Source organism: Musca domestica, unplaced genomic scaffold (genome assembly GCF_030504385.1).
Source record: "Musca domestica strain aabys unplaced genomic scaffold, Musca_domestica.polishedcontigs.V.1.1 128, whole genome shotgun sequence".
Lineage (NCBI taxonomy): Eukaryota > Metazoa > Arthropoda > Insecta > Diptera > Muscidae > Musca > Musca domestica.
In genome coordinates, this window is record NW_026712169.1 from 920,961 (window position 1) to 945,698 (window position 24,738).

At 35.3% G+C, this 24,738-nt stretch overlaps 2 protein-coding genes across 2 annotated transcripts in view; one reads left to right on the forward strand and one right to left on the reverse strand.

Moving 5' to 3' along the window:
- Window positions 1–24,738, reverse strand: part of LOC109612449 (zinc finger protein chinmo-like) — a 146,554-nt gene that overhangs the window by 98,321 nt on the left and 23,495 nt on the right. The window lies entirely within an intron of this gene.
- LOC131800731 (cytochrome b-c1 complex subunit Rieske, mitochondrial-like) overlaps window positions 21,145–24,738 on the forward strand; it is a 307,140-nt gene continuing 303,546 nt past the window's right edge. Inside the window, exon 1 of the mRNA XM_059118419.1 lies at window positions 21,145–21,148. The gene's annotated coding sequence lies outside the window, so the exon portion shown is untranslated. The remainder of the gene's footprint in view (window positions 21,149–24,738) is intronic.

Sequence of the window (24,738 nt, forward strand, 5' to 3'; positions counted from 1 at the left end):
GCCTGCCTAGCGAATTTGTTTGTTTGCCTGAATAGCTGTTATCCTGTTATGCCTGCCTTCATGCCCGCCCTTCCCACAAATCTTTTCTGCAGTCCTGGACATGCAAAAGTGAAAGTTTGTTTTTTTTCTGCTGCCGTTGTTTGTGATTTGTAAACTGGCATCGTAGTGTAGCGGACTTGGATGAAATTTGTGTGCGCCAAGTATTAAGGTATTCTATGCATAGGTGAAATGAAGGGCAGGGTGGAATTTTCGGGGGGACCGGCAATAGTAACTTTTCGAATTTTCTGGGCGCCTGAAAGTAGGCATTAGGTTTGGGTTTTCTTAAGTTTTTTTTTTTTTTTTTTTTTTTTTTTTGGAAACCCCTATGTGGGGGAGGTACCAGTAAAAATGGGCCGAATTATTCCATCTTCACAACAGATCTTGAGTTATTGGAATGTTTTAAATTTGAGGAGATTTGGATGCTTATTTAGCATTTTATAAGAATTTTGTTATTCAAAATTTTGACCCCATTTTGGGGGTGGTACCAGAAAAAGTTGTCCGATATATTCCATCCTCATGGCAGATCTTGTTTTAGTAAAAATATTGAAATGTGTTAAATTTGAAGAGAATCGGATTCTTATTTCGTATTTTATGAGAGATATAATTATTCAAAATGTTAACCCCTTTCTGGTGGAGGTACCAGAGAGAGTGGACCAATATATCCCAACTTCCCGGCAAATCTTGCGTTAGTAAAAATATTGGGATGTTTGCAATTTGAAGAGAATCGGATAATTATTTCATATTTTATGAGAGATATTCAAAATTGTTATCCCTTTATTAGGGAGGTGCCAGAAGGAGTAGACCGATATATCCCATCTTCCCAGCAGATCTTGTATAATTAAAAATTTTACAATATTTGAAATTTGAAGAGAATCGGATGCTTATTCCATATTTTATGAGAGATATAGTTATTCAAAATGTTGACCCCTGTGTGGGGGAGGTACCAGACGGAGTTTACCGATGTTTCCCATCTTCCGCCCAAATCTTGCGTTAGTAAAAATATTGGAATTTTTGAAATATGAAGAGAATCGGATGCTTACTTTGTATTTTATGAAGGATAAATTATTCAAAATTTTGACCCTTGTGTGGGGAAGATACCAGAAAGGATGAACCGATATATTCCGCCTTCCCATTAAATCTTGTCTGAGTAAAAATATTGGAATGTGTGAAATTTCAAGATCGGGTGCTTATTTCGTATTTTATGAAAAATATAAAATTATTCAAAATTTTGACCCCTGTGTGGGGGAGGTACCAGAAGAGGTGCAGATCAGCTCCAAATGTCCTGAAAAGAATTTAGTCCGAAGAGACCTAGGATCTAAAACCGTTATTTTGATGAGGCGCCTTTTGGCCGTATCCAAAGTAGACACTTGGCTTAGGGTATAAAAAGGCCCTCTGGTTTGAATCCTTCTCTGGTGCAAAATAAAAATCCCCCCATTTTTTCAAAATGCATTGCAAAGGATAAAGTTTTATGCCTGTAGTTGGCGCATTTTTCTAGTCTGCATTTTCTTTTCTCCAAAAAATATATACAAGAGAAAAATATATAAATACATACAGACATATATACATATATACATTTTATTTCAAACTTTATGTGGGTTATACACTACCACCGGATGGCCACAGATGGGAGGGGGTCGTTATTGCTTTTACAAGAAGTGTAGACGGTAAGCAAATCCAGCTGCTTGTTTGTGTAGATCCTTAACCCCAATTGTCTCTCCGGCTTCTAAGCAGAGCCATCTTTTGCAGTTTGTATGTTGTTTTATCGTCATAGAGCAGGCAAATATTTTTTTCTAGTTAGAAAAATTCACGTGCTACAACAACAACAACATCAGCGAGACGTAGAAGAAGAAAATCATTTGTGCAATATGGGTGGTTGCAAGGGTCGTTTTTTTCTATTTGCAACAAATTCTCTGTCGCAGTGTATATATGAATGAAAAATGTTCGTTTTGTTTCGTTTTTGTAGCTGAGTTCCGCTAGACTGATTACGTTGAGCCCTGGGACCAGTGGCACTAGACTAGACAATGATGACGATGAGATAATGATGTTAATGTTGTGTTTGTTGCGCTAACAAGTTTAGTAGGAAACAAATAGAGAATGGGGGATTTTTTCTGGCATTAGCCTCGGCAGGATGACAGCTGTCTGAAGAGGTGACAAGAAATTCAGGTGATGGTATTTATATGATGACTTTTATTTTTAAGGATAATTTCAGTGTAATATTCTTAAAAAAGAAAGTTGAAAAATTAATTGATCAGTAAACGCCTAAAAGTATGTTTTACATTTTTAAAAATTTTATAAAATATTTATGATTAAGATTACACATAATGTTAGAATCATATATAAGAATGACTTTACACTTTATGTATATTTATAGCATACTTTCAGGCGCTCACATGTATTTTTTTAACGAAGTCTCGGCAGGATGACAACTTCCTAAAGAGGTGGCAAGACTTTCAGGTTATGGTATTTATAGCATGGTTTTGTTTTTTTTTATTTAAATTTAAAGACAATTTCATTAAAAACTTATTTTTAAGGGGCATTAATAGATCTGCAATCACCTAAAAGAATGCTTTACTTTTTTAATAATTCTACTTTCTAAAGGATTTTAAGGCATATTTAAGGCCAGGTTACACATCGTCTTGGAGTCATACGTAAGGAACTCTCCATTTTTATTTTTTATATTTAAAGCATACTTTCAGGCGTCATCATTAATTTTCTTTTAACATACTTAATTTCTCATTAAAAATACATGTAGAGCTATACAAATCGAGAAAATACAATTTTTAACTTCTGGATATATCACATTCCTCCAAAAATTGCAATTACGACATAAAATGCCTAGAAATATGCATCACAAATATAGCAATAGATATAAATGTATACCTGATATAAATGTAAGCCTGCATATATCGGCATGCAACTCCTCATGGACATACCTGTAAGAGCAATAGAAACTATATTAATAAAATATATATTAAAATATTTATATTTGTATAAAAAATAGTAAACAATTTATTTTCTATATTTTTCCAAAAAATATATATTAGAACTCTACATTTCGTTCTTTTTTTACTTTCTGTCTTTAAAAGAGAAACATATCTTCTAATATTTTTAGATTTCCTATTATATCCCTAACCACTCAAGCCACCCCCAGAACACAATTGGCACAAAATGCCACTTGTGACATCAGTTCTGTCACCTCTCCAACAATTGCATGCACAGAAATGGAAATTCCAATTTCTAGGTGGTTAACAAGAAGCACACCGACAACAACAAATAAAGTCTGTGCACAAAGACTAATGCCAATATGAGAAACTTGACTTGCTGGGTCGGTTGGTTGTTAGTCAAGGAATGATGTGAAAAAAAAGGAAATTTTCTTCCCATACTTTAGTTGGCGGGAATTCTAACGCCAGACAGAAAAATGTCACATAAACATACAACACGAAGGAAGCCAAGAAATTGTATGGATAGTAGGTTGTAATGGGAATGATAAAATAAAAGCAAAATTAAGTGGGGCCTAAAAGTATGCAGCATTCATTTAATTTATAAAGAAATAGCCTCTAATGACTGCTGCAGCTAAAATGGTTAGTTTTAAGATTTCCAATTTCCAATTTTCCGATTTCCAAATCACCAGCTAAATTTTCCTTAATTGGTAATGAGTTTTTAAAGTACTTTATTGGCGGCACTAACTATGTGCAAACTAGGCTTCTTATTCCTTGATCTAGGGTGGATTTATTACAATGGATTTGAAAACCACTTTCTTCTAAATTTAGAATAAGGGAGAGAAAAATGAATAAGGATAATGGAGAAAAAGTGGCTTACAACATCACCACATTTTAGTGGACCGACTTGTCTCATTTTTTAAACCAATGATTATTAAAGTAATCGAAAGCTTTCTATACATTTTCAAGGTTCCATATTAAATGGTTATGAAATTTAGCTTAAAATATTGACATACCTTTGTGTATGATCAGGGCATATAAAAGGGCCTTAAGAAAGTTTGGTTTAAGAACCCCAAACTCTTTTTGGGGGTTTGATCTACAAACCGAAAACTATCGAAAACACTTGGAATTTTCCTTAACCCAAATAGGCTATTAGACAGTGAAATTAAGAGAAAATTTGTACAAAATTCTGAAAAAATCGAAATTCTGTCAAAAATATAAAAATGCTATTTTTATGGTTATTTTTATGCTATTTTTTATGACACATACTAAGCATACAAATTTCATTTGTTCAGAGACCCATAATGAAATTTGATGTAGAATATTTCTCCTTTTAAGACTTTCCCTAAAAAATTGAGTTTGAAGGGAGATTTTGACTTGGTGTGGAAACTTATTAAATTTGCAGTAAAAATGTAAACACACAATTTCAACTTGAAATATATAAATTTCCTAGGTAATTTTATTGAAAACTATTACACCTATACACATGGTTTGTTCTGAGATTTAGGGTGAAATTTGTTGTAAAATATTTTTTGCTTCGACATTTTTTGTCTAAAACGAAATTTTATGGTACTTTCATGAATTGACTCGAAAAAAGGTCAAGGAAAAATGGAACAAAAATATTAAAAAATATTTTGGTGTTTTTTGGCAACATTCAAACAAAAATTTTCTTGTTTTGTAATGGAAGCGGAGGTTTATTTTCTTTGGTGACTTACAGTTAAATTCGATGAAGAATGTTTTGGTCTCTGACGTCATCTTTGTAAAATAATGCCTTATAGGAGAATTTTGTATAAACTCTGATAGAGTCATTCTTAACTCCAAAAAATTAGGAAATTATTTCATGTTTTTCAGCTAATATCTGTATCTATCATGCTTTGTAATGCAAATAGAACTTTCCTATATTCGGTGATTTATAGTGAAATCGGGTGTTGATTATTCCATCTTTTGACACTTTCTGTATAAAACAAAGCCTTATTTTATTTTCATGCATCCAACAAGAAATACCAAACACTTTTTTTTTGCCAACATTGATATAAATGTTTTCTTGATATATAATTTCACCATAAGTGACCATGGAAAAGAGATCTCTATTTTCCATGATGACTTATGGTAAATTTTATGAAGAATATTTGCATCTGCCATCCTTCTAGAATGATGGTTTGTTGGAGAAATTTACACAAAAAACAAAATTGGGAACTATTTTCGCGTTTTTTGGCAACATTGATATCAAAATCTTCTTGATATATAATTAAGATAGAGATTTCTTTTCTTTGGTGTCTTATGGTGAAATTTAATGAAGAATATTTTCGTCTTTAATGTTATCCTTGTTAGGAGAAATTTGCACAAACTCACATGTAATCCGACTTTAGTATCAAAAAATTAGGAAACATTTTGCCGTTTTTAGGCAACATTTATGCGGATATTTTCTTGATATATAATAAAAATAGAGATTTCTTTTCATCGGCGACTTATAGTGAAATTTGATGAACAACATTGTTGTCTTTGTCGTTATCCTTGTAGAAAGCTGCCTTGTGGGAGAATTTTGCATATACTTACAAGAAGTACTACTTTAACCCAAATGTTTTGTCGTTTATTTTTGCAATATTGATATAAATATTTTCTTGGGATGCAATAGAAATTGAGATTTCTTTTCCAGGGCGACTTATGGTGAAATTTGATGAATAATATTTGCATCTTTGATGTCATCCTTCTAGAATGTAGGTTTGTTGGATAAATTTGCAAAACTAACATGAAGTCGTACTAAACTACCAGAAGAGGAACTATTTACGCGTTTTTCTGGCAAAATTTATATAAATATTTTCTTGATATATAATAGAGATAGAGATTTATTTTCTTTGGTGACTTATGGTGAAATTTGATGAGAAATATTTTTATCTTTGATGTCATCCTTCTAAAATGATTTTTTGTTGGAGAAATTTATATAAACTCATAGTGCCAAGAAATTAGGAAATATTTTCGTTTTTTTTTTTTGTTTGGTAACACTAATGCAAATATTTTCTTGATATATAATAGAAATACAGATTCATTTTCATTGAAGACATCTAGTGAAATTCGATGCAGAATGTTTTTGTCTTTTACGTTATCCTTCTAAAACGATGCTTTGTGGGAGAATATTACACTAACTTACATGAAGTACGACTTTAACCCCAAAACTGTGTGAAATGAATGAATATTAAATTCATGAATTTCTGACGTTTAGGTACGATTTAAACTTTTGATTTCTTCTGAAACCCATGGTGGAAGTTTATCACAAATAATTTTGTGGAATATTTTCACTGGTTACCGGGAGTTTTTAAGAAATTAAAGGGAGTTTTTAAGAAATTTTTTGAAAAAGGTCCAATAAGACCACTTTGGTGACTCGATTGAGGGTTAAAATGTTCAACTAAAATAATCCTCGCATTATTGCCAGTAAAATTGTCGAAAACTCTATATACCTAAAATGCAAGGATGCCAAGGGATCCTAATCGGAAAATATCAAAAAACGTGGAAGAGAAGCCAATTTGCAACCCACCCGCAGTAAGGTAACTTTGTGATGTAAATTTTCAAAATGCCGATACTCGTGTCTTCTATAGTTCGTTTAATGTTCAAAATCATTAGGGGTTTAGTATAAATAAATAAGATTTGTTTTTTTCATCTACTTAAAAAAAATATATATATAAAAAAGACCCCTTGATGTCTCTCCTAAAGGTTAGGAAATTCGACCAAAATAATTCTCGTATGGCTGTCAGTAAAAATGACGAAGAAACAATGTTCCTAAAATGTTAAGATTTCAAAGAAATCTTCATTCAGAAATGTCAAAAAGTTACTCGGTGAGGAAAATTTTCAAAATGCCGATACACTTGGAATCAAATCAAAAGTCTAAATCGTACCTATTTATAACTCTATTTTTATAATCTACAGGATTTTCCCAATAATTATTGAAAAAAATTAAATTTGTCGAACAGTGGAATCTATTGGTCTTTTTCCGTAATTATTAAAAAACTAATTCTAAAAATTATAAACTTTCCAAAATGAAACATGATTAAAAGTACTAAAAGACTCTTAAGAAAAATTTACGGATTTAAGGTTCCATAAAAAATTCGTTTAATTCCCACTCCAAAGTTCCCAACAATATTTTCAGACCACTGGAACCGATCGGTGGTCAGCTAAAATTTAGAATTGTATTACTCTTCATAAAAGTCTCAGTCTCAAAACAGATAATCCTATGCCAAAATTCCATTTCTTAACAAAAAACATTTCCCTTCCCAATCCACCCTAATACAGCTGTCTAGGCTAACGGCAGTTTTTCCACATTTTTATATATCTATGTATATTGTTGTTGCCATTGTCTATATGCATATTGTCACATATTGTTGTTGTTGTTGTTCGTTGTAACATCCTACATCCAAATTCCGCATCCTGTCTATGCCATGTCTATATGCATTCCCAAATTGTTTCAGCCGAACATTTTATTTAAGGGTGGGTGCGGAAAAAGTCTCAGGCATTGTACTGAGGGTGGAAAGGGCGAAGGAAAACAAAAATTGTTAAAGCTTTGATGCAGCAACGGCAGTAGCTTGGAGTTTGTATTCAATTTTTCCTTTCACTGTACTTTTTACACTACGAGTGTAAGTGCATGAGTGTGTGTGTGTGTGTGTGAGTGCGAGAGGGTTTTTCGAATACATACATGCACGGAAAGTTAAGCACATAGTGTGTGTTCCAGCAGCTAACGATGTCAGGAAAAATATTTTTCCCAACACAAAATTTATCATGCTTTTGCAGCAGCAGCCAACCGAACTACCCAACCAACCACCAGCCACCACCATTGTCGCCTTCGTCCTCGTCATCATCAGTTTCAGCATCATAACTATTTCAGTTCCAGCAATGCATCAGAAATTGTCAAATCACCACCCACCCTGCTTGCCCAAGTTTGGAAGTTCTGCATGGAAAGCCATTTCGGTTGCTGGACTTGTGTATACACCACGTTGCTGTTGTTGTATTTGTTTTTCTTTTTTCTGTTTTGGGGGGACTGCTGCATTTGAAAATGTGCACCGTTATCGAGGTTCATACATCTCTTTGCATGGATATGACTCTGGATGGTTGGCTGGCTGACTTGCACAAAAGGATTTTTTATTTTATATTTTGGGGTTTCTGTATACTGTGGCAAAAACCCGCTCCTTCCTTGGCCATTGTAGTACCACACACATCCTCGGCACGAGAGAGAGTGTTGGTAATTTGCTTGCATTTTCTATTTAAAGTTTGTGTTGTTGTTGTTCTTGCTTTCTTTTTGCCAACAACAAAATAGTACAACCACTTTTTCGCTCTTATTTTCTCTATGCATGTGTATGTGTATCTGTGTGTTTGCATGAGTGTTTGTATTATTTCAAGCTAAAAGGATTTTTTCCTGTTCATATTTTGTTTTAAAAACAATTTCTTGTTTGTTTTGTGCAGCATTTTCGTTTTTATTTATTTGAGGTGGAGTTAGGGCTGGTATTGGTTGCTCCTTTCCATTTATTGTATGCACTTGAAATATTTTTATTTTTTCTCTACTTTATGCCAGCAGAGAGATTGCAATTAAAAAAGTTAACAACATTTCTGGTTGTTGCTTTTTCCCAGTTTTCATGCTTGAAAGACGACATTTTTCTCGCTTAACGGCATAAAGTTAATTTTTGCAAATGCCTTTTTTCTAGATTCTTGAACAGGAAAGCTGTTAAAACAAAGTTTTGACTCAAAAAAAAAAAAATAAATAAAAAAAATAAAAAAAATTAAAACTTAAGTCTAGCAGGGGCGTGAAGGGATAGAGAGAAATGGTCTTCTTCAAAAAATAGCTACAAGAATTCCAAAAACTCCCCAAAATATTTCCATTAATATACTAAACACCTCTAGAAAACCCCGCCTCTGAACTCATCGCCATTATCGCCTTCTATCGATTAGCCATTTTCAATAACGAAAAAAACAAATTACCCAAACTTTATTTCCACGAAACTGAAACTCATTTTTTTGATTTATTGAAAAGTTTGAAAATGAATCTGCTTTTCTGTGTGGGTGAATTGCATTGCATGGGCGATCGGAGAAACATGGATGAATCATTTGCGGCATGCATGTTATCTATATTAGCCAACAATTTTTTTTCTTTTGCTAGCACCAAATTGCTGATGCAGCAAATGACTCATGTCAGAGGGGATTTTTTAAAATGTAAACTTCTGAACTTCTGAGAACAATACAAACAACTTTTTTTTAATGGTATTCAAAAATTTTTGAGTTTAGCTTAGAAAGTTTGGGTATTGTGTGTGGAAATTTGACAGTTGATTGGAGCCTAAAAGTATGCAGCACACATGTGTGATTTATTCATTGATGGTCATTAAGTTTGAATGCAACGATAACCATTTGAAGAGAGAGGGAGAGAGATTCTGCGAGATTATTTTTTAGAGAAGGAAATATGTTCAAACTCCTGTCCGGAATTATAAAGGTATCTGATCCTGAAATCTGCATATATAAAATAGTGGGGATATAACTGACGGGCTGACTCACCTAGAATCAAGGCCCAGACGAAGGCTGATGCTAGAAACTTACAAATTTGGAACGAGGAAAAGTGTTGGTGCGAAGGCGTAAGATAAGGCTGGGTTTTTGGAAATTCGTACTAAAAGGGTACAAAAAGTACTAAAATGTACCAAAATTAAATAATTTGTACTGGAAAAATGAATAGAGCTGGAATTCGAAATTTGAAATTTAGAATGAGAGTTTCTGATGAAGTGCAGGATAGATGTACCAAAAGGTTTTTGAAAAACTCGAACTTTAAGGTTATGAAAAGTTCTGTAATGGTACTAAACTTCGAAAATGGTACAATTTGGTATTATGTGAACGGAAAGAGCTAAAAACTTGAAATTTGGTAAGAGGATCATTGTTGCACGGTAAGTTTGATATAGGAAGGTGGTTCTGAAACGTGCACTAAGTGGGCGAACTATACTAAATGGTACTAAATTTGGAATAACATTTTGGTTCAGGGTGAACGGATGAAGCTTTAATTTTGTAATTTTTGTATTGGGGTACCTGGTGGTGGAAAGTTAGTGATGAAGAGATGTTTTTGGAAATGTGTATTACAAGTGCATGAAAGATACTATATTTTGTACAATAGGGTAAACAGATAGTGTTTGAAATCTGAAATTTGATATTAGGATCGCCGTCTATGTGTAGCCTAGATATATGGAGGTGGTTTTGGAAATATGTATCTGGAATCAATATATGGAGTGCTTTTGGAAAAGTGTACTATAATTGTACGAAAAGTACTTAATGGTACTATATTTGGAATTGGATGAAGGGATAGAGCTGGAATCAAATTTGGTATTGAGGTCTCTGTTGGCGTCTGAATTGAGATATGGAGGTTGTTTTGTATAGTTGGTTTTGGGTGAAGGCATGGAGATAAAATTCTGAAAATTGATATTTTGATTACTGGTGATATCTGTGTTTGGGATTTGGCGGTGGTTTGGAAATGTGTTCTTTATTTGTACGAAAAGTACTAAATTTCCTATTGGGTAAATTGATTTGATATTCTCTGTTGGTGTCTGATTTGAGATATGGATGTTGTTTCTAAATTTGTACGAAAAGTACCAAATGGTACTAAATTTGCTATTGGGTGAAGGTATACAGATAAAATTCTGAAATTTGATATTTAGATTACTGATGGTATCTCGAATTGAATTATGGCCTTGGTTTGAAAATAAGTAATTTTTTTGTACGAAAAGTACTAAATGGTACTAAATTTGCTATTGAGTGAAGGGATAGGGTTGGAATCCTCAAATTTGATACTGAGGTCTCCGTTGGTATCTGAAATTGAGAAATGGAGGTTGTTTCTGAAATGTGTACTATAATTGACGAAAAGTACTAAATGGTACTAAGGTTAGTATTGGTTGAGGGGATGGAGATAATATTCTGAAACTTGATATTTTGATTACTGATGGTATCTATATTTGGGATTTGGCGGTGGTTTGGAAATGCGTCTTTTATTTGTACGAAAAGTACTAAATGGTACTTAATTTTCTATTTGGCGAAGGGATAGAGCTCAAATTCCGAAATTTGATATTGAGGTCTCTGTTGGTATCTGAATTGAGATATGGAGGTTGTTTCTATAATGGGTACTATAATTGTACTAAAAGTACTAAATGGTACTATATTTTCTCTTGGGTGAAAGGATGGAGATAAAATTCTGAAATTTGTTGGTTAAATTTCTGTGTTTGAGATTTGGTGGTGGTTTGGAAATGTGATAGAGCGAAAAATTCCGAAATTTGATATTGAGGCCTTTCATATTTTTCATCCGATTTGGTGTTTAAGCCTCTCACTTTCGTAATATGCACTCTATAAAAATAATATTTGGTATCAGAAATCAGTTACAGCTCAGAAATACATCTGCCAAATTCTATCGAGATCGGTTCAGATTTCTATGTAGCTTTCATATATATCTTAACCCGTGTTCATGCTTGTCGTGAACCATTAAATTTATCAAATTTAAATACTTTTTGGATTTAATTGAAACTTCCCGTTCTTTTCACATGTATCCCTGGAAACTGCAATATTTGTGCATTACATGTAAATAAAAAGAAAATTCAATAAGCTCTTTCTGCAAATAGCAAGCGGACGGAAGAGGGCAAATAAAAAAAAAACCTTTCAAATCCTAACAAGCAATGCAGTGGTGTTTTCCTTTTCTCCAAACCCATTTTATTGTGTCATTGTTTTTTCCAGCTTCACATTGTTGCAATGTCCAGCCATCCATGCGGTGACCAACCATCCATTCATCTCTAGCATAAATGGCATTCGAGATATTGCAACCAGGCGAGAGGGATCGAAAAAACTGTGACATGACTGAAAGATGATGGGAAGAGGAATTAAAAATATCAACTATGCAAAAAAGTTGTGCAGCAATCAAACTAAAAACTCTGCACTTAGGGTTGAATTGGAGGGATACCCCCACACTATGTTGTTCACATGGGCCAAGGGTCATTGGGATGGGGGAAGAAGATTATATAACGATGTTACTCAAAAACTAAATGCAGTTCTTTTTTCCCGAACAAGAACAAAAACCTGAACAAACACGCCCAATTGCAGTAGAAAATAAACACGAGAATTTCATTTTGCCAAAAAATGGGAAAAAGAAATCTTAGATAGATAGATAGCCATCCAGGCAACCATCACTGTGAACTATGTAAAAATACCAAAAAAAGAGGACTAACAACAACTAAAATAATAAAATATAATACATACATATGTAAATATCTGTGGACACATGCATGTGAGTACAACCAGGCAATAACCAGTGAACACTTCTGGATGAATTCCACCAAGATTTTTTTTTTAATTTTTTTTTTTCGGGGATATATTTGAGATCTCGGGGAAGATTCTTCAGAAGTTTCTGGAAACTTTGTGTAAAAAATTTCTATGAAATTTGGAAGAATATGCCAATATTTTTTAAATGTTCCTACAATCAAGGTTTTGGAGCCTATACCGATTTTTCACACCAAAGTCGACATTTGGGTATTTCTTAGTCTGACTCCAAACTTCTTAGTCTGACTCCAAACTCTTTGGGGATTTGGGAAAACATAAAATATTCACTGGGTAGCTATACAAAGAACCTAGCATAAAACGAATCATGGAAATGGACATTCACATACATGGGTAAAATATATACACACTCACATATACAGAGGATCCACTCTTTTACATACACATGCATGTGCTCTGCACATAATAATGGAGCCTACCATTGCATAGAGGACCTCAGCAAAATGCTATAGCCCTCATGTCCACATACGGACAGATTGTATTGCAACATAACATGGTATATTATTGCATACAACATATACACATATATATACCTAACAGTGGCATATAACAGGGGTGGTGCATAAAATAGAAAACAAAGTTTTTTTTTCGTTTGAATTTTTCCAGAGTTTGCTTTTTATGCAGTATTTTGCTGCATAACAATTTCTTGGTTGGAATAAAAACAAAATACCACATTGCTGTTTTTGTTGTTGTAATGAAGGATCCACATGCGCAGAGAGGGGGAGGTAGTTGTGACATGTTGAAGTACACTTTCATTTAGAGAATCTAAGTGAGCCAGGAAGTTGGATTACTAGTCATCAGTAGCAGATAAGGAATAGAGGGAAAGAAAGGAAAAACACTATTAAACCTGGCTAAAAAAAGTTGCCATGGAAAATTTTCAATTCAGCTCGGGCTGATTAGGAAATTTCTCATTGGAATAGAAAAAAATTCCCATCGAAAAATTCTATTCAGCCCGGAAATTTCCCATAGGAAAATCCTACTCAGCCGGGGCTGAATAGCAAATTTCCTATCGGAAAATGCTACTCAGCCCGGCCTGAATAGCAAAATTCGGCCCAGACTGAATAGAAAATTTCCTAACGGAAAATCCTATTCAGCCCAGACTGTATAGTAAGTTTCCTAAAGGAAAATCCCATTCAGCCCAGGCTGAATAGCAAATTTCCTAACGGAAAATCCTATTCAGCCGAGGCTGAATAGAAAATTTCCTAACAGAAAATCCTATTCAGCCGAGGCTGAATAGAAAATTTCCTAACAGAAAATCCTATTCAGCCCAGGCTGAATAGCAAATTTCCTAACGAAAAATCCTATTCAGCCCAGGCTGAATAGCAAATTTCCTAACGGAAAATCCTATTCAGCCCAGGCTGAATAGCAAATTTCCTAATGGAAAATCCTATTCAGCCAAGGCTGAATTAAAATATTCCCATGGAGAATTCTATTCAGCCGATGCTGAATTTAGTGAGGAAATCTGTGAGGAAATTGCTATACAATCCATGCTGAGTGTGAATTTCGTTATAGAGCCAATTTTCCATACGAAAATTTAAATGCAGCCATCTTTCAAAATAAATTTTCCCTTTTTCCTTTCTCCCCCAGAAGTTCTAATGTAATTTCATTAGTCCTCATCCAACTCCATCAATGAGGCATAGCAACATAAATTGCCTGTCGGTTAATCAGTATGGTTTTTTCACATGCCCATTATGGTCCTAGGTTGCTAAAGGTTAGGAACAAGTAAAACAACAACAAGAACAGAAATACTAAAAAGCTTTAACAAATAACTCAAACATGTCAGTTCCTGTTTCTTTTTGCTCCTTCAAACAAAAGGCACCCACACATTAATAGAATAAATATACACATACACACCCATAACCATGTATCACATGGTCTATGAGAACGGAAGTTGACTTTTGTAAAACAGGAAATCACAAAAATGCAGAGCAAAAAAAATCGAAGAAGAACACAAATAGGAAGAGTGGTCTGTAAAACAAATGCAAATGGAGGAGGCAGCAAAACTATTTTTAAACCCAACTAAACTAAAACTATAAATGAAAACCCTTCCATACGTATATATATATATGTGTAGGGAGACCAAACATATATGGCCATTCTCCACACATCCGACCACTCAAGCCATCTGTCTATGTATGAGTTGTTGTTTTTTCTCGTGTGTTATTCTATTGAAAAGAGGAATGCTTGCAGAAATTGCATAAAAACTATAAATGCATAAAATTCATCAGAGTTAGTTGTTGGAGTTGGAAGTTATAGCAAAGGCAAACTCCAACATTTAATATTGCTTTTGCTGTTGTAGTTGCTGTTGGATACATCCATGGCAATGGTCTGGTCCGGTGTTCTTGTGCTGTCTTATTTCTCTACTCTTGTTAGGCACTTTATGTTTGACCAACGATCGACCAAAACGACCAGAACAGCAAAAACCATTTGACTTCTACTGGGTGGCTTTTTTTGTTGTTCCGACCAAGACAGGGACAATGGACAATGTCCTTTATATCTATAGCTGTAAGGATATACATATGGTTCTCATATACAATATATATATGAAGAATGCAACGACAACAAAAACCCTGGCTACAACATATAGAAAATATGGCAAAGACCCCCCAAAAAATACTGCATAGTTTTTGATTTCTTTCAAACCCCTCGGACACCATCATCATGCAATTGTGGTGCCTGAATTGGGCGGGTGCACATGCAATAAAATTTGTTGCTAGAACAAATAATGACATAAAATGAAAATATTTCGTATAACATAGCTGCAGTGTTGGATTTTTTGGTTGTTTTTGTTGGATGGGCATTGTATGCAGGACGACAGAAATTTGTTGCCATGCACATTGCAGCAATGGCTCGTTAGAATGTTGCACTGACAGTTGTTTGGTCAGGGTTTATGTAATTAAATTGTTTAAAATATAGGAAAATTTAAGTTCAGCCTAGCTATGAAGACTACAACTCAGAGGGGCTAAAATCAATTTTCCAAAGGGAAATTTCAATTCTGTTGGAATTAGAATTTTCCATAGGAATATTTCAATTCATACCGGGCTGAAGGACAATTTTCCCTTAGAAAATTTCAATTCAGCCTGGGCTGAATGACAATTTTCAATTTCAGCCTGGGCTGAATGACAATTTTCCATAGGGAAATTTCAATTCAGCCTGGGCTGAATGACAATTTTCCATAGGGAAATTTCAATTCAGCCTGGGCTGAATGACAATTTTCCATAGGGAAATTTCAATTCAGCCTGGGCTGAATGACAATTTTCCATAGCTATGAAAACTACAACTCAGAGGGGCTAAAATTAATTTTCCATAGAAAAACTTCAATTCAGCGTGGGCTGAAAGACAATTTCTCATAGGAAAATATCAATTTAGCCCGGACTGATTAGAATTTTCCATAGTAAAATTTCAACCAGGGCTGAATGACAATTCTCCATAGGGAAATTTCAATTCAGCCTGGGCTGAATGACAATTCTCCATAGGGAAATTTCAATTCCAGCCTCGGCTGAATGGCAATTTTCCATAGGGAAATTTCAATTCAGCCTGGGCTGAGTGACAATTTTCCATAGGAAAATTTCCAATTCAGCCTGGGCTGAGTGACAATTTTCCATAGGAAAATTTCCAATTCAGCCTGGGCTGAGTGACAATTTTCCATAGGAAAATTTCAATGGGCTAAATGACAATTTTCTATAGGAAAATTTCATTTCCAGCCTGGGCTGAATGACAATTTTCCATAGGAAAATTTCAATGACAAATTTCCATAGGAAAATTTCAATTCCAGCCTGGGCTGAATGACAATTTTCCATCGAGGAAGGGGAGGTTTCACTAGTTCTTACAGGTTTTAAATTCCAAGTTTTAAAATTCTCATGAAAAACGGTAAAATTATTATCATTAAACCACAACCACCACCACTATCACAATTCAACTTAAATATTAAATAATTTTGAATTTGAAAACAATGCCAGACACCGAGTAACAGTAGAGTAGTGCAACAACGATTACAGCCCGTTTAATATGCATCGTTAAACTTGCCCCCCAAACAAAAACAAAGAAAAACGTCGAAGATAAGCCTCAAAACGCTAGTGCATTGAGAAGAAACTTTCAAAAACAAATTTCCAGTCAATTGTTGTTTGTACAAATTTGAAACAGAAAAAAAATCTCGCTTATTTCCCATTTTTTTGTTTTTGTGCACTAATCATCGTTTGCCGATATCATCGCCATGCCATCATCGAAGTCCTTTGAAGGATTAAAAGGGAATAAAACGTATATTTTTGCCATTTGCTAACCATGAAATTGAATTGTTTCACTTTGAAGTGCACTCGACTTTTAAAAGGTTTTCTAACGTATGTTACCGTTAGGATGGCTAGTGAGCTAGGTGGTGGATGGATGGATGGATGGATGGCTGGCTGACTGGTTGGCTCTTCATCTTCTGCTGTGCAGCGAGTTTTGTTTTTTTTTTTTTCGTTCGTTTCCCTGGCTCTAATTGCAAATGCATCACAAAGTACTCGAATTATACTTTATAAAACTGAAGTTGAAATTGTTGCAAGTCCAGGTGTGGGTTGCGTTCGCAGAAGATGTGAAGTGAAGACAAAAAAACAACCGTTTCCTCTTTAACTTGCTCTTGGGAAAATTTAGCTATTTTTGTTTTGTTTTCTACTTGGGTTTCCCTGGAAGTCAGTTATTAATGTCAGGCCAACCTGGAGGGGAGGGGGAAACCATGGCAGTGGTGGTGGTGGCGGCCTCTTTACTTTTGTTGCACTTAGCATGACCAACATGCGTGTGTTGTGCACTGAGCCGTAATGACGACATCATCATCGTCTAACGTGCAACAGCGCACTGCATTAGGGCCATAAACAAATGTTGACGAATTTTTTCGATTTTCTTTTGTGTTTCTTGTTTTTTGTAAGAGTTCCATTGAGTTTTTGTTTTTTTTTTTTTTTTTGGGAAACAATATTTGTGGCTGTATGTGCCCAACACACAAAATTACAAACATAAAGTAGGCAATGCTGACTGATGATATTCTTGTTGCTGGTTGGTGGTTGAGGTCACATTGCCTGCATTTCAACATTGCGCTGGGCTGCGCTTTTTCTTGTTAGGCAGGTCGACTAACCCCTTTTACCAAACATTGTCTTACAAACGATGCCAATAATGTGGCCAGGAGGGGGGAGGGGTTTAGGTTAACATGTCTTGTTTCCGGAGTGTACTTGAAATTATTTGACTTATAATGAAGTACTTTGTGTGATTCTTTTTAAGGCCAAACCACCAAAGGTACCCTCATATACCTGGTTCTTTTTTAGAACTCTTACCCAGGCTTAATGTCGCTTAAGGGCCACATATTGTGACAATTATTAGAAAAAAATGTTGGCAACGGATGTGGCATAACAAAAAAAATTACGCCACCATACATCCATCCATCCATTTTTTTTCGTTTTTTGGTTAACAAGTGTTCTCAAAATCACAATAAATTCAAGAGAATGCATTTTCAATTGTATATTTCACGGCATGCCTTAAGAAAGCTAATTAAGACTTGTAAGCGTTTTGTTTCAAACCTTTTTTTGACATTTCAAAATTCTAAGTGGCTAATATTTTTGTTAATTGAAAATTAAAATGCAATTTCATGCAATTCATTAGCAATGTAAAATTTTTGGGGGGAGAAAATTAAGTGTCAGATTAAATTCAAAATTTTATAAGGGAAATATCATAGAACCGAGGCTAAATTACAATTTCCCCCTCGGGAAATATCATCGAAGCGAGGCTAAATGGAAATTTTCCTATGGAAAACTATAATCAGCCCGGGCTGAATTGAAATGTCCCCATGGAAAATTGTCATTCAGCCCGGGCTGAATTGAAATTTCAGAAAAATTTCATTGAAAAAAAGTGGAGAAAGGTATAAGAATACCGAATATAGGGTGGTACCGTCATATGAGAGATATACAAGCAATGTGGGCCGTCATGTCCGTCAGGACATGCCTAAATCGGGTTAGAATTTTACGCTGATCAAGAATATACAGGGTGAAATGAAAAAAAAACTGCAACCAAACTCAGACTGCTGACATTTCTAAGCCACTTGTCCGACCGCTGTTAAAATTATTCCAGTGACAGCTCATTATATTTTTTACAAGCGTGCAAAAGCATTTTGGTAAGAATTTTTCAGAAAAAAAGTTATTCGTGATGGAATTCAAGCGTGATAGTGTGACTTCTTTATATTTGGCTGGAAAACAACAAGTGGCTATTGTTAGAGCACTCCAGCATTTAAATATGAATAAATCTTTTGTGTCTCGTACCATCGCTCGTTACCGCGATACTGGTAGCGCAGTCCAACGTCAAGGAAGTGGGCGGAAGAAAACAGCAACATCAGCAGAAATGGTTCGAAAAGTGAAGAAGCGACTTGATCGGAACGCTCGTCGCAGTGGCCGTAGCAATGGTTCGTGAGCTGAACATATAGCAATATCCTATTCGGCAAATATTTAAAAATGAGTTCGTGGTAAGACTATTGAAATTCCAAAAAGCGCAAAAACTTACACCGCAACAGAAAGAAAATTGATTCAAAAGAGCTAAAGAGTTGCTTGTTTGGCTAAAAGTAGTGAACTGCCGAATTTGGTTTTCTCCGATGAGAAAACATTCGTTGTCCAGCAGTTTGTAAACAAACCAAATGATCGTGTTTACTTGCCAAAGAAGTCAGCTGAAAATGTGCGCCCTCTGTTGGCCACCAGAACTCAGTCGCAGGCCATGGTGATGATGTGGCGTGCCATAACAGCCGATGGTCGCTCTCCGCTCGTATTAATCGATCGTGGCATCAGAATAAATGCCGAATATTATCGCGAAAATATTCTAGAGGGTGTATTAAAGACTTGGGCACACAGACCTTGGACATTCCAACAGGTCTCAGCACCATCGCACTCAGCACGCGCGACCCAAGAATGGTTACAAAATGAGGTTTCTCGCTTCATTTCCAGCACACAATGGCCACCAAAATCTTCGGCTGCCAATCCGTTGGACTATAGTGACTGGAGTATTTTGGAAAGCAATGTTGGCACTAAAAAATACCAAAATGTCGATCAGCTCAAGCAAGCTCTTCGCCGGGATTGGGCCAAACTACCGCAGCGCAACATTCGGGCAGCGTGTGACGGTTTTATTGGCCGTTTGAAGGCCATAAGTCGTGCCAAAGGTGACTAATTCTAACAAATCCAAACTTATTCTAAAATATGATCCGACATTTGTTGCTTTCATGCAATAAAATTTGAAAAAAATGTAAAAATTATGGCGTTTGACTTTATTGCAGGTTTTTATATCGCCCTGTATATACCTTGTGAGGTCTAAAATAATTACTTGGATGAGTTGCAAACGGAATGACAAAATTAAATAAATATAATTTTTATATATATATTTTATATATTTATATTATATATATTTTATTTTTTCTTGGAAAATGTAATAATATTAAATTAAAATGTTTACCTTTACGTTTTATAAATGGCCATAATTATTTACCTGTAATAGAAGAAAAAACTTACATTAGAATATTTAAAAAAAAAAAAAAAAATAAAGAAAAAACAAAAATTACTAATTCATAAAAATTGTAAATATTTCCCAACAACTAAATGCACCTTGAATTTTTAACATCAAAAAAAAGCTTTTAGACCTATTGTCATCGAAAGCTTTTGCTAAAGTGTCGAAATTACAAAATGCGGAAGTTTTTTTTTTTGGTTTTTTGGAATTTCAAGTGGTTTAGACCAACCTAAGGTCATTGCATCAACAATAATCGACAATAACCCTGAAGTATAATTCATTACATGTAGACCTCGACGAAGGCCTACGACAGCAAAGTTATTTTTGGGCTGATAAACATTAGTTGCTTTTACAGCAAATATTACAAAATACTGTAATTGGGCGAGACAAGAACAACAATCAAAAAATAAAATAAATTTAACAACGATTGACAGCGATCTTTAGGCCCAATCTCTTAAAGGGTGGGGCAAAAGTTTAGTAAAAAAAATATTATTTTTTTACACAAAACCGGGTTTTTAATATATAAAAAATACCTATTGATTTATTTTCAAACAAATATTTAAAAATATACAAAATTCAGACATTATCTTTTGCCACACCCTTTTGCATAGTAAGGCAACACAACGCCCTATTGGGCAAGATCATTACACTACAGTGCAATAGAATACACAGCCAGACGGCAGTATATTTTTTGTCGTTATCATCTGTATGTGTGTGACTGTGTGAGTGTGTATTAGATAGATGTTTGTCTGTCCCAAAGCTTTTCATTTCTGACCATGGACGACAGAAACGCACGCAGCACGCAATTTTGTTTGTTTCTATGTGAACGTTGTAGTGGGGAAAAAAGCTCCACACAACAACAAAACCCCCCACAGAAATGTGTAAATGACTAGCCAACACAAAGGTAGATTGCCGAGAGGAGTGTCGGGGGAAGGGATGTATGCCCAGCCAGCTAGTTCGTTGAAGTGTTATCTGCAAACAAAATTTGATTGTTTGTACAAATGTGAGCCAAAAGCGAACACATGGAGGCCTAAAATGCGTGTGTTTGCATACGTCTGGCCGGTGAGCCCCCTCTCCGAACAACCGACCAACCCCAAACATGCGTTTATGCTGCCGCTTATGTTTATTCATCATCATCGTCATCATCGTCATCATCATCATCATCATCATAGCTGGCACAATCGCTGTTTGACTGGTTAGCGATGTTTGCATGAAATGTGCACAACAACATTGTGTGAATCAGTTAGTCAGTGTATTGGTGCGAAAAAGTGCGTAAGTATTCACACAAACAGACCCACGGAGGGGGCATTACTTCATCCATGGTCGATGGAGAAAAAAAAACTTTATAATAATATTCGATTTGATGATTCGTTTGTTCAAAGTTTTTTTTTTTTTTTTTTTTTGGTGAATATCAATACCGTGAGGGAGGGGGAAGGGAGGGAGAGAGAGAGAGACCACCTTGCAACTATGTATTGTCGATTTGACAGATATGACCAAGTGAAGAGCCTCACCGGAAATCAAGGAAAAACCTTGAAATTTTTAAGGTTTATTACAACATTGTTTAATAGAAAAATGTAAACCAGAAATAAAATTTGAAAACTAAATTAAAATAAAAAAGTTCTATTCTGTCAGGGCTAAACTGAGATTTTCCCAAGCCCAAACTAAATTCTAGATTTTCCTATGGAAAACTCTATTCAGCCTCGGCTGAATTGAGATTTTCCTATGGGAAAAACTCTATTCAGCCCAGGCTGAATTGAGATTTTCCTATTGGGAAAACTCTATTCAGCCTAGGCTGAATTGACAGGAAGACTCTATTCGGCTCAGGCTGAATTTGGCCTGAATAGAGTTTTCCACAGGAAAATCTCGAGTTCAGCCTGAATAGAGTTTTCCCTATAAGAAAATATCAATTCAGCCGAGGCTAAATAGAGTTTTCCATAGGAAAATCTCGAATTCAGCCGAGCCTGAATAGAGTTTTCCATGGAAATATATCGAATTCAGCTGAGGCTGAATAGAGTTTTCCAGAGGAAAATCTCGAATTCAGCCGGTGCTGAAGGGAGTTTCACTCACGAAAATCTCCAATTCAGCCTGGGCTGAATAGAGGTTTCCACATAGGAAAATCTAGAATTCAGCCGAGGCTGAGTAGAATTTTCTTTAGGGAAATTGCAATTCAGCAGAGGCTGAGTAGAATTTTCGTTAGGACAATTGCAATTCAGCCGAGGCTGAGTAGAATTTTCGTTAGGAAAATTGCAATTCAGCCGAGGCTGAGTAGAATTTTCGTTAGGAAAATTGCAATTCAGCCGAGGCTGAATAGAATTTTCATTAGGAAAATTACAATTCAGCCGAGGCTGAGTAGAATTTTCGTGAGGAAAATTGCAATTCAGCCGTGACAGATTAGAATTTTCTTTGGGGAAATTGCAGTTCATCCGATGCTAAGTAGAATTTTCTTTAGGGAAATTGCAATTCAGCAGAGGCTGAGTAGAATTTTCGTTAGGACAATTGCAATTCAGCCGAGGCTGAGTAGAATTTTCGTTAGGAAAATTGCAATTCAGCCGAGGCTGAGTAGAATTTTCTTTAGGAAAATCTCGAATTCAGCCGAGGCTGGGTAGAATTTTCTATAGGGAAATTGCAATTCAGCCGAGGCTAGATAGAATTTTCTGTAGGGAAATTGCAATTCAGCCGAGGGTGAGTAGAATTTTCGTTAGGGAAATTGCAGTTCATCCGAGGCTGAGTAGAATTTTCTTTAGGGAAATCTCAAATTCAGCCGAGGCTGAGTAGAGTTTTCCGTAGAAAACATTCAATTCAGCCCGGGCTAAATAGGGGTTTCCACAAGAAAATTTCGAATTCAGCCTGGGCTGAATAGAGTTTTGTTTTTTCCTAACTTTTCCAATTGCAATCGTTTGAAATTTCAGCAATCCACATTAGCGTAGAAAAAACATTAAGCATGTGAGAAGCTGTTCACTTAGCAGCCCTGCTGTTGCTGCTGGGTGTAATACGCATAGTGCGTATGGCATGGAATGAGAGAATGAGTGCTAAGCTTTTTTTCAAGTGTTCGCATTTGTTTCCTCATTCTGTTGTTGGTATTACTGTTGTTGTTGTTAACAACACATTTTTAATTATGTTGTGCGAGCTCAAGGTTTTTTCGCTTCATCCTCTGCTTCTTCCTCAATTTGTCTTCTTCTATGTTCTGTTTTTTTTTTTTTTTATTCAAACATTTGTTTTTGATTTTGTTGTTGTTGGCGTTATAGGCTTAATCACAAACATTGCTGCGACTGCCTGCCTGCCTACCATTGTTGTTGTTGTACGCACTATTTTTGGTTCCGCATTGTATTTTTTACGAAATGATTGTCTCTCCCCTCCGCTCTACCCCCACCGTCCTCTCTGCATACATAAATGTCGGCATATTTATGTGCGAGCATTGGGCTGCGTGTGCGATACATCAACCACACTAGCTGCTAGCTAGCCTACAATAATGGCAGCGACTAATTTTGTGCGTGTAGCCCCTCTGCCCCCTATGTCCCATTTAAGCTTTGGCCCATAACTTTTTTTTGGAGGCCTATAGAGCAGCGCCCTCATTTCGTGTTGTGGTTGTTGTCGTCGTTGCTATTTCATAGTACAATAACAACAACAAAAAATCATCATAGGCCGGCGGCCTATGGTAAATGTTGTTGCAGGCCTTCACTGGGTAGTGTTGTTGTTGTTTCTTATACATTTATAAGGGAATTGTTTTTTTAATGGCTACGCACACTTATACACACACACATGGCCAAACACACACACACAGAAAGCCACGCAATTTGCTGTTGCTTTTGCTATTCGTAATGTTTGGCGCTTTTTGTTGTTGCCATTGCTGTTGTTGTGGGGGGCTAGAGCTATATGCTGAATATATGCGTTCAAGTGCGTTATGGAAGCACAAAGGCAGCAGCAACAACAACTCCAGCAGTCATAGAAACATTTTGTGCGTTTTTTTTTTCAAAAAGATTCTTTTGATTAAAATAATATATGGCATGGAACGCATACCATCTCAACACACACACACAGACAAACCAATGAGTGTGCAGCACATGTGTAGGTATGTATGTACGTGTGTTTTTGCTTCTGCCTTCACCAAATGTATGCAAGTTTGTAAATGTATTTGTAAAGCTGACATAAGCTCTTTTTTTGTTGAAGAAGAAAAAGCCGAAAAAATCGAGACCATTTTTAAAAATTGTGCGTTTGATTCTGTCGGTTTTTTGCAGTTGAATATATTTTTTGTTTCTTATTCTTTCTTGATCAAGTTTTGTGAAATGGCAGGGGCAACAACAACAGACTGCCTTTTTGGTTTCGAGTTGTTGTTGTATGAGGTTTTTTTGTTGTTGTTGTTTTTGTTGCTATTGTGTAAGATCATGTGGTTGATGATTTGTCTGTCTGCGTTGTTGACATAATAATATTCATTTGCTTTTTAGAATTTTAATTGAAACCAATAAAAAAACCAACAAAAAATAAAACTAATGATGGAGGCCTACTATTCTTCTATTTAGAATTCTGAATTGATGATCTTCCTACTTTTTTTTTTTTTGTATTATATTTTTTCGGAATATATTACTATTTAATTAGTGGGCATTTTTATTGCAATTTTTTTGCTGCTAATTAGTAATGTTTTTTTTTTTCATTGTCGGTTTTCTCGAAAACCTACAAAACCAACAATTTATCTTTAGACATACTTTGACAAATATATTAAAACCCATACAAATCCTCGACTTCTATATTTAAATCCTGAAACTAATTCTAATTCACCTTTAGTAAAATCTAAAGGAGTGTTTTTTTTTTTTGCAATAATATTGTGGTATATTTTTACCAAAAAAAAAGACACTCCTTTAGATTTTGCTAAAGGTGAATTTCGAGATTTCAGTTCTATCCCTTCACCCAATACCAAATTTAGTAAAATTTA